Source organism: Drosophila mauritiana, chromosome 2L, assembly GCF_004382145.1.
Source record: "Drosophila mauritiana strain mau12 chromosome 2L, ASM438214v1, whole genome shotgun sequence".
Classification (NCBI taxonomy): Eukaryota; Metazoa; Arthropoda; class Insecta; order Diptera; family Drosophilidae; genus Drosophila; species Drosophila mauritiana.
In genome coordinates, this window is record NC_046667.1 from 20,954,058 (window position 1) to 20,965,649 (window position 11,592).

Genomic DNA, 11,592 nt, shown 5'->3' on the forward strand with positions numbered 1-11,592 from the left:
GTACTGCTTATTGTCTTTGTGTTCATTTGAGTACCTAAGTGTTTTCTCTTGAGCCTCTTTGATCTTGTCTCTTATTGTGCCCGCAAAATCTGGTGGAATAGCGTGAACTATTTCATGAGGCTTTTTATTTGTAACCGAGTGGACAGTTCTGTTATATTCTATTGTTGCAAATAGAATGAGGTCGGTTGTCTCGGTTATGTTTTGATCTATCTTGATGCACCGTGCGATTTCTGCTAGGGTGCTATGAAATCTCTCAACTTGGCCATTAGACGTGCTGTGCAAGGGGGGCGCATTTGAGACCTGTATACCATACCTATTTTCTAGGATGGTTCGTATGGTTTGTGAGTTGATAGACCTTTCATTGTCGCAATAAACTGTTTTTATTTTAGGGAACAGATTTATTAGTTGTAGTATCGGAGTTTTGATATCTACGATTGCTCTTGAATCGATTGGTTGGACTATAGCGAATTTTGAAAATTTGTCGATACAAGTTAGAAAATGCTTTTGATCAGTTGAAAATATATCTATGTGGATAATTTCCCCAGTATAACCGGGAATTGGTGTTTCCGCTATGGTTTGTTGCACTGGGTGACGATTGTATTTTGCTTTGGAACATGTTCTGCAATTTGCGGTGATTTCTGCCGCTAGCTGGCCCATTTTGGGAAAAAAGTAGTCACGAAGGACCTGTTTTACGTTTTCCTGTCCTGCTCTATGGGCCCTATTGTGTTCCGTGGTCATAATTTCCCTTTGCTCGGTACTGTTTGTTATATCGGTGACCAAGCTTTTACAATGTCTAAATGTCGTCGAGGGAAAAGCGACGATTAAATCGTGCTGAATGAAGGCGAGTATAGGTAGCTCGCAGTGGATTGCATTGACGACATCTATTTTTACTAAATCTTCTAGTGAGCGAAGCAGTGTTGTGCGGTCTGTAAATCGCACAATGTGACGCGTTTTTGATTTAAAAAGGATGATCGACTTTATAGACGGGAAATCTGCCTGTTCGATCACTATTTGGTTCCTGAAACAGTTTACAGGTTTTTCCGTTGACTCTATAGTGTAGGTCAACGACTCCTCGCTGTGGATAGTAACGATGTCGGAGTGTGTATCGTTATCTAAAGCATTTACGTTTTGCCGCGACAAGGCGTCGGCTACGTGGTTTTCTTTACCCGGCTTGTAGAACACTTGTGCGTTATGTTCATCAACAAACGCTTTCCACCTTTTGAGCCTGGGATTCGGATTTTTATCCGACATTGAACCGGTCAGTGGTTGATGGTCGGTGAAGATGTTTAACTTCTTTACGCCATATAAATAGCTTCTGAGATTTTGGAGTGCCCATACTATTGCTAGTAGTTCTCGTTCATTTGTTGCCATTGAAATCTCTGTTCCGCGTAACGTACGAGAGATCATGGTGATTGGACGACCTTTCTGTGAAAGAACAGCCCCTAGGCCGCTTCCAGAGGCGTCAGTGGTCAAGTCAAATGGCTGAGTGAAATCTGGGTATGCCAACATGACATCCTCAGACTCCAGGATGTTTCTAAGTTTTTCAAATGATTTTCGCTGCTCGTTGGTCAGCTCTAGTTTGACTTTCTTTGAGTGGTTTGCACCAATTTTTCCATTGTCACCTTTTAGAATATTCGTCAGAGGTCTTGCGATGCTAGCAAACCCCTTTATGAAACATCTATAATAACTGGCCAGTCCCAGAAATGACCTGAGACTGAACAGTGTTGATGGAGGTTGAAATTCTTTTATAGCCTTAACCTTTTCAGGCGAAGTTTTAATTCCCCCTCGGGACACTATGAATCCCAAATATTCTACGTTCTCCTTAAAGAACATAGATTTTTCTACAGACACTCTCATGCCTGCATCGCACAAAGTTTTTAGGACCGTGTTTATATCGTTGACATGACTCTCCATTGTTTGGGAGAAAATGATTACGTCATCGACGTAGACATAGCAAGTTTTACCGATGTGATCTCTCAGAACATCATCTATGGCCCGTTGGAAAATACTAGGGGCATTTTTTAAACCAAAGGGAAGTCTGCAGAATTCATACTTCCCGTTGTTGACCGAAAAAGCTGTCTTTTCTCGATCGCGCTCCGCGAGCTCAATTTGATGGAAGCCCGACTTCAGATCAAGAGTCGTGAAGTACTGGGCTTTTCCAATGTTCGACAGTATGGTCGATATGGATGGTATAGGATACTTGTCATCAATTGTTTTCTGATTCAGTTTTCTGAAGTCAATAACGAGACGTTTCTTCCTATGACCTTCTTCGTCAAAACCCTTCTTATCAACAACCCAAATTGGGTTATTGTAAGGCGACCGGGATGGTCTTATTATTCCGTCTGCTAGAAGTTGTTTAACTTCTGAATTGACGAAATCGGCTACACCCATCGGATATGGGTAGAGTTTTGAATATACAGGTTCCCCGTCAGTGCGGATCGTGGCGACCGTATTTATATTAAAGGGGAGGGACTCGTTTGGGTCCGCAAAGGCTTTTGATCTGTTTTTGATCATCTTTTTAAAATCTTCGTTGACGGCGTTTGGCACGTCCACGTCATTGATGTTAATAAAGTTTACATTTCTGCATTTTGAGTAAAAAATCTGCTCTGTACCATGATCATGCTCAATGATGTTTTTTGTTAGATCAATTTTTGCATTGACCCTTTTTAGTACATCTAGTCCAACAATTCCGTCATATCCGTTCAGGTTGTTTAACAAGAAAAAGTATGACTTAACATTGAATAGATGGATCAGACACTTTTGTTTTATTTTTGTGTGCCCATGGATTGATGTAACTTCAAATGGTGTTTCCACCGGTTTGAAGTGTTTTAGTTCAGATAAAGGTTTTATGTAATTTTTGGAGGCTCCTGTATCTAACAGTAACCTGATTTCCCGCCCCGCTATCGTACGAATTATGTACGGGAGCAGGGACGTTCCCCTAAAAAATTACATGATTCCGAATCGGACGTGTTATCTGCCTCGATTTCCGCTGCTTCGTAGGATGACTTTACCCTATACTCCTGGTCATGTGACTGCTCTTGGGTCGTATGGTTCAACCATTGACGACTGCGAGCTGTCTGCTCGCCCCTAAATTTAGAACGTGATGTGGGATCAACGTCCATTGGTTCGGGACCTAGATTTTGAGAATAGCTTTTACGAGGATTATTTGATTCACTGTTCTGTTGCGTTTGGCCTTTATGTCCTTGGTTTTTAGAAAATTGAGAGCCTCTAGTTTGGTTACTAGTGCCCGGTGCATTATTGTTTTGATTTCTCTGGAAAACACCCTGGGAGTTGTTGTGGTTATTACCTTGTGGGGTGTTATGAAAACGGTTACCCTGGCGACGGTTTTCTGAATTGTAGGATTTGTCCTCTAAATTTTTATTAAAGTTTGCAACGAACCAGGCTCGCTCATTGCAAGACTCTGCCCGTTGAGCCACAGCCAATGCTGATGGCAAATCTTTGGGCGCAGCTGAGAGAACTACATGTCGGACTGATTTTTTTAACCCGGTCACAAAAGCGGTCAAAGCGTCCTGCCGTGACCTATTATTTAAGATAGCGGCAGTATTTGTGTCATAAGACAACAAAGTCTTACTAATAATAAGAGTTAGCTTTCTCTCAATCTCATTATAAAAAGTCATTAGGGGAAGTTCTCCCTGACGCATAGTAAGCATTTGTTGTTGCGTTACCTCGATTGGAGTTTGTTCTGCATAAGCGCAGTCCATTCTAGCTATTATAGCATCAAAATTTAGTACTGTATTATGTGACGTAAGCATTACTCCCGCGGGGCCTATTACCTTGTTACGTATGATTCCTACGGCCTGGTAGGTTCTAGAGCTACCCAAATATGGTTTGTAGATTTCGTAGGCGTTAACTGCTGCGGTTCGCCATGCCACATACTCATCTTGTTTTCCGTCAAAACTTGGTATGGACTTTACTAAGTCTAGTGGTTCATTACAAGAGATAGCTGAGTTATGTGGTATTTGCTCGTATACCACTAGGGGTCCACCCTCATTTACTCTCTGCCTATTCTCAACCTCTTTAAGCTTTTCTGAAAATATTTTTTGTTGATGCTCTAGTGCGCCATTTACGGCCGCTTCCATGAGTCTAATTACATCTTTATTACTAATGGAACCTGAGGTTTTCGCCTGTTCTTGTGTTGCTGTTGTCTCTTGTTGAAGGTCCTGATGTTGATTTTGAAATTCCTGGTCGTTAACCATTTTTACTTTGTCTGTAAAGCCGTCAATTAAGTTACTTAATTCTATATCTTCGTCGGTCTCAGTACCGTCAATGTAACCCCCTTGATGGCTATTATTTCTTATGTCTTTATAGCTCTGTATTAAGTCTTCGTCACTGTCGTTGTTTTCGTTACTGTTTCTATACATCGGACAATGATACTTTTTAAAAAAAATTTTTTTTATAATTTGTATGAGAAAGAGCTTAATTTTCCTTCTTCATCATTTGTTTTTTTTTTTTTTTTTTTTTTTTTTTTATTTGTAAATGAAAATCGCTATACCTGAACTTTTAATTGCAATCACTTTTTTTTTATTTCGTTACTTATTATGTGTATTTTTTTTTTTTTCAAAAATTGGCACACATGTCTGGTTGACGTTAAAAGAGGTAAATTGAAAATAAAGATCTCACTTACATGTTATATTGGTATACTGGTATAATAAAAATGCATCGAAGACGGTAGCTGGTTGATCCGTTTATCCTCTGGCTGTCGTTGATTTAGCTGATTACTGTTGATATGCAGCGGTTTTCACTGTTGCTTGTGCAGCGTTGTTTTGCTTTTGTATTAGATAATTTTGTTTGTTTGTTGCTGTTCACTATTATTGTGCAGCGCGCGAGTCCGAAGTGTCAAAGAAAACCCGATTACGAGACCTTGATTTCTAGATCTTTTTACTACGGATTTTAAGGTTTTACGACACTTAAGCGCGTTGGGCGTCAATTAAACCAAATACGTTTGTATTGAATGGTTCTTTTTATTAGAGCCAACTGCTCTGAATTTTGGTATCTTACGAACTAAATGCAAATCAAATTTATTCAGGCCGCCAAGTCTTCGGTTGGAGGCAGCGGTCCCAGCAGAGCGCTTAGTCAGCGCCTCGTGCCGTCTGGAGTTCCGTGCCTTCGACGGTCACCCAGCGCGCACATGCCCGCCTCGCATTACGCTGACCCTTGCACATCGCTTTCGCTAAAGCGAAATGCGTTACTGGGCTGGCTCAGCGTCGCCGATGTTATTGTTGGTCCATCCGGTCTTGGATGGCATTTCGGCGGGTCGTCGCACCCCTCTGACTTGCTCGTGTTAACTTACACATTCAAACAGATACATATACATAGCATCACAGAATATAATACAATATATTACTACATTAATATACAAACGAAAACAAAACAAGCCTAACACCCAAAATTTTCCCTAAACAAAAAGATATTATTAATATACCTATTTTTACATATTATTACACATATCATAACCATACCTTAATATATAATTATTCACTATTATTTTCAAACAAAAATACAGATTTCTTCCCAATACGTGTAAATGTTAGAAAAAAAAGCCAACATTAGTAATACAGTTAGGGGCAGATTAGGGCTAAGAAGCGGATCTGGTCTATCTGAGATAAGGGAAGCGACAGGAACTAAAGAAAAAGACCAGTCGGTTCAATCCGAAGACAATAATCCCACCAACACTATGGATTCCGGTAACGACACAGGGCCAATAAGTCCTATCGTTAATTCATCAACAAACACAAACCTGAACCTACAACAATTACTAACCCTTGTACATCAACTACCAACCTACGAGGGCCCACCTGACAATCTTGATAGATTCATAGACAGAGTAGATCAGCTCCTTTTGTTAGCTTCATCAGTGGACCAAACAACAGGCGGACAGTACTTACTTGGAACTATCCGTGACAAAATTAAAGGCAGGGCAGACGAAGCACTGAATGTCTGCGATGTACTCCTTACTTGGGATGACATCAAAATAAACCTCAAGCGACTATACTCTAGCAAGAAAACAGAAGAAATGCTTGTTAGAGAGCTACACAACCTTCCGGACGGACTCAGTATGGGAAAGTTGTATTACTCAGCCGCTAAAATAAGAAGCGATTTAATGTCACTCGCTAGAGAAGCCGACCCTAGCGCACACTCTCTCGCGGCCAAACGCGACCAATACGATAGATTCTGCCTAAATACATTCCTAACTGGATTAAAGGACCCACTTAGGTCAGCCATTAGGAATCAAAGGCCAGAGACAATCGAGAAAGCATACGAGTACGGTCAGATTGAATTAAATTTCCATAGAAGCCTGAACAAACACCAAGATAACACCGAAATTTTCACTACACAAAGTAGATAGGGACAAAGGCGTCACTTTCCTAACAACTAAAGGTCAAAAGTTACACAAACAAAAAATTAGAAAAACAGTTAAGAAAACAGTGGCAGGAACATAAGAAAGACAAGCACTATTTAATAAATATATTATTATCAAACTAAGTAACATAAAAACCCACTTTATCAAGAAATAACACTTATTCATTATAAAGTAGGAATAGCTTCAATTTAGACACTTTGATTACGTAAATAAAGTAGTCGATAGCCTTTAGCCAGTAAACTAAACATTATCCATAAACTGTTATTTCATAAGAAACAAATAATAATATAATATAGAAATTAAGTGAACAAAATGTAACTTTAGCATTAGATGTAACGTTTATATACACAACACTCATGTTTAACATTAAGATACCCATTTCAAAAAAAAACTGTTAAATTCAAAATATCGTCGGAGTTCGTGGCATATACCAACAACACGCCGCCTAATCACCTTGCTCCGATCCGGCCATTTCCCATTACGGCCTTCTCTTCGGACTGGGGGGGGAGGAGTTAACATACCCCCTCTCTCGGTCTACCCAGTACTGCAACTGAGAGCCGAGCGAAAGTTCAACGAAGATCGCCAACACGAACTCTGACGAAGATATTTGGGAGATACACATACATATTTGTAATAAAGAATTCATAATTATTCTCATTTCACACCTCAAACTACTCAGTCGTTTTTTTGGAAGCTTTCCTCCCTCGGCCACGGGATTGTAACTAGCGCACCGGCAACAGCACTCTCTACGATCGCTTTTAACTGAGCTTCAAATTCCATTTCGCTAGTTGTATTTGTTTTTGACCACTAATTATCTGATGACTTATTATTTTTTTCTGCACTGTTTTGCCTACTTGCCTGGTGCGCTGACCATTTATCTAAGCTTGACACGAGGCTGTCTAAAAGGTTATCACTATCACTCATGTATTTTTATTATCAATACTCTTTACATAGATTATGTAATAAAAAGGTATTGGTATTTTTAATTCGTTCAATAAGCGTTATACTTACAATATAATAATAGTGTTTAACAAACAATTTTAAGGTAGATGGTCTTAGTAATTAATATTATATTTTATGTAATCAGGAAATTTTTATTTTTTAGGTTAGAGTTGATTAGCCAATGCCGCTGGTTTTTGTCTCCGGATCCACCTTTTGTTAATTATTTATAATTATTCAGTTATCGTAGGTTTTTATATCCGTTTGGGCGCCAATTATTGTTGAATGGTTTTTCCATATATTAGTGTAAGTTTATTAATTATAATAGGGCTTGTGCGGTCTGCACTTAATGAGGCGAATTGTAAGTACGTGGCGATGACCGACGCTTATAATCTCCCAAAATCGACTGACTTAAGTATATCAAGAGTTCTTATCTCTAAAGCTTAATCATCTACTAATAACAAGGTACAGTTCTTATAGGTAAAGCTCGATCTATAAATAGGAAAAACGCTTGAGGCTTACGACTATATTTCGGCTGTTTGGTGATTGTGTTAACTTGTACACCAGCTACCAAGGAAGGTTGGGTATAGAACAGGGAGGCGCAGAGCATACAAGTTTTAATAAAGAATTTAATAAAGAATGGGGCCCAACGTGGGGCCCGATCTTGTTGATCGGCGGATATAGACAAAAGTCCCGCGAAATTTGCTCTTGAATATCAGCCAAAGAAATTAATGTTAGTTTTTTAGTAAAATAAAGATTCCTTACGCAACGTCTTAGAAAGGAAAGCGAATTTCGCCTATGGAGTAATCGAATTAAAATCAAACTTATACAGTTGAACGACCTAGGAGGAAGTTTTACCGAAATAGGAACACGCTGTGTAAAGAAGGAATATACATATGCTGAACGTGTCAGTAGGATATTGGATTTACTTTCCTGGAATCGTAGAGATGTTCGGTATTTCACGGACTACCTAACCAGAAAGAACCAACCAGCTACAGACAGTGCGGAAATTCGTGAAGCAATGGAAACAGCAATCTCTAGGGTTATTTGGAGATTGACCGGCTGCCGAAACCGCAAAGTTAGTTTTCAATTAGTCCAATTAGCAAATCACATACCAGTCAGAGAAAAGAATTAACCATTAAACGTGTCTTTGTAACGGTGGCGATCCAGATATAAACTATTATCTAATTATAAACCTAATAGAATCAGCCCTCAGTGGAGAGGCTACGTTTTGTAATATCTGTAATGAACCTATGAATGCATCAGGCGTTTAAACCGTCGCTTCTTGCTCTCACAAATTTCACAGTCGTTGCATTGTGGAACACCTTCAAGATAGTAATCTATGTCCAACGTGCAGAACTCAGTGTGAGCTGCAAGCACCAAAATCACCAAGAAATAGGGTACAATCTGAAATAAGAGCAGTAGAACAATTAAGTAACACCGATGATCAGCAATTCGTCAAACCAACTGGGTCTAGGACGAAGAGGGGCCGCGGAAGTGGACAGGTATGGTAACCAGATCTCAAAGAATAGAGGGTTTAACCCAGCCAGAACATAACCTTTCTAATAGTACAAAAAAAAACAAGAGAGAGGATATCGCTTGCGCAGAACGTGCCGAAATGCAGATTTGGCAGCGTCAGCTAATGCAAGACTTGACCTCTGCAATTCAAAGGCAGTTTGCTTCAATACAGTTAGAAATGAACTCAGGATCCAATGTTGAAAATAATAATGCATCGATCCCAACGAAAAGACCGCCAAACATAATCCTGAGTTGGCGAATTAAATTCGATAGCGGATTGATGGCCTTCAGACCGAAGAATTCCTTTACCGTGTGTTCAAAGACACTAGAATAACAAGATGCGTAACGCCATACGATTTTTTGCCACTCGATTTTTTGCCGTGGCTCCAGGCTCTATCGAATTTTTGTAAATTTGACAAAAGGGCATCACCTTAGAAGTTCGTTGACTTTAAATCTATATTATTTTTTATCAATTGACACCATGCGAAAAATTCTTGTTTTGCATTGCGTTAACGTTTTTATTATTTAAATAAAGCTTAGAAATAGTAATAGCCGAATCTATGTACATCACAAAATAAATTTCGAAAATGACTTTATATTAGAATACTTGTCATTAGGGTATTCAGCTTGCGACGTGAGAAAAATTAATAAGGCAGTGATTGTTGAGTGCTTGTTTCCGCACTTCATGCCTCCAGATATGACTTTTGAAATAAACAGTTTTCATATTTTTATTTATTTTATTAATTTTTATTTTCTACTACGTATTATTTTTATGAAATATTTATTTCTCAATGTAATGTCTTCTTTTTGGAAAATTTATGTTTCTATTTGTAAATGGTGGAGTAAAACGCGAGGCGATTTAGTTAAAGTTTAATAACTGTTTTATTTGACATAAGCGTGACATCGTTGTGAGTCGTTTGGAAGTTAACACAAGAAGAAGGAAGTTTCCAGAAAAACAAAAAGAACTTATTCAGATCAGTGTGACCAACCTTCAGTATATAGTATATATATTCAGTATATTCATATATTGTTGCCAAATTAACATACATAATATTTTAGTATTTCAATACTCCTTCTCAACAACATATTCAGAAACAATTCATTTCAGTTATACATTTTAAGTGCTTGTTTTTCTGTAGGTTTTTTGTTACAATATCTGATAACATGTCGTTTGTACATATATAGTAAAATCGTTGTTTTATTTTTGAGTCGAACTAATGTCCCGTCAGTTGACTAAGGACAACGCCAAGAAATAAAAAATAGTTTTAGGAGAAATAGTTTCACGACTTTATTCTTTGGATCTCAGCTTAAGACTAAAAATCGAATGCAAATTGGATTGAGGAGAAGCCTCAGTATTTGAACAATATTTGTATTTCGGGAGAGCATCGCTCTTGGGTTCTTAAGATTAGGAAGTGTTGAAAGAGGGCAGTCAAATCTGCTTAGGTCAGGCTTTATGATGTTTACAAGAACGGCTGCGCTGCCAGAGATAAACGAATGCTGCGCAGCTGGGATACATTATGGAAAATTACTAGAGTGCATTACTGTTTTCTTTGAAATAATAGAAGTGGCTGGTTTGGACCACCCAAATACGTCACTCCCCTTCCCTTAAAGAGAAGCCTATACTTGGGCTGGGATTGATGTGTGATAGTGTGGGAAATGGATTTTCTTCTATTTCTGTTTGTTGTGGTGTGTTTTGATTTTGATTTTTTCTTATTTTAAGTTTTGCATACAGCATCATAAATGGTTTAAATGATACATATCTTAAATATAAGTACAACAAAATTAGTGCAATTATTACAATGATCATTCGTATGTAAAGTGTAATATTGTTCTCTGAAATCATCTCAACAATGTCGTTGTGTTTTACAATTTTTATTTTTGTTATATTAAGTGGTGTGTATAGTGGTGTCAAATCTATTTCTGGTTTTAACAGATTTTCACTTAAAATTATACTATTAATTTCTATTTTGCATTGCGTTAGTCTTATCAATTTGTTTCCTTCTATTTTTATATTATTAATTGAATTTTGGCAATTTTGGTTAAGAATTGTTTGGGTTAAGTTCCAGGTTACAATTGTGTTTGGTTCTATGTATTTTATTATTTCGTTCGTGTGTACTGGCTTAAAATTACAAATTGGATTTAAGTGTTTAATAATATTGGTGACACAGTCATTTTTTACTTCTTTATTTTCGGTATTATAAACTTTATTTTGTTTTTCAGAATATGATTGTGTGTCTGTGTAATCTAGCTGATAGCCGTTGGAGTCTGGGTAAGGGATTAATTTAATTGTGTTTATTAGTGAAAGGTAAATGGGTATGTGGGATATGATTAATACTTGGTTATCATTGTAGTTAATCCAAGTGGATGTTTTAATGTTTAAAATGTTTTGGCTGTTCACATTTTCAAGTTTGTAGTAGTTTAGTAATTTGGGGTTAAACAGTCGAAGTCCGGAAAGCTGCATAGCCATTTCCAAATCTTCTACGTATTCCGTAAACTGCATTAGTTCGAACAAAAGACTGTCAATGATGGTGTGGTTATTTTCATAATTCTGTATCTTTCGCATTCCGTCATTTATCAATCGTATGGCGTCGTTGAGTTCATGTAATTTTACTGAGTTATGGGCGTTGATTTCAAGTTTTTTCTGTACTTCGACTTGATCATTTGCATCTAGTGTTCCAAATAGGTATTTAAAACCTGAACCCACAATGTTAATAAGACCCCGTTTGTTTCTATGTTTCAGGGTTATTCCGGCT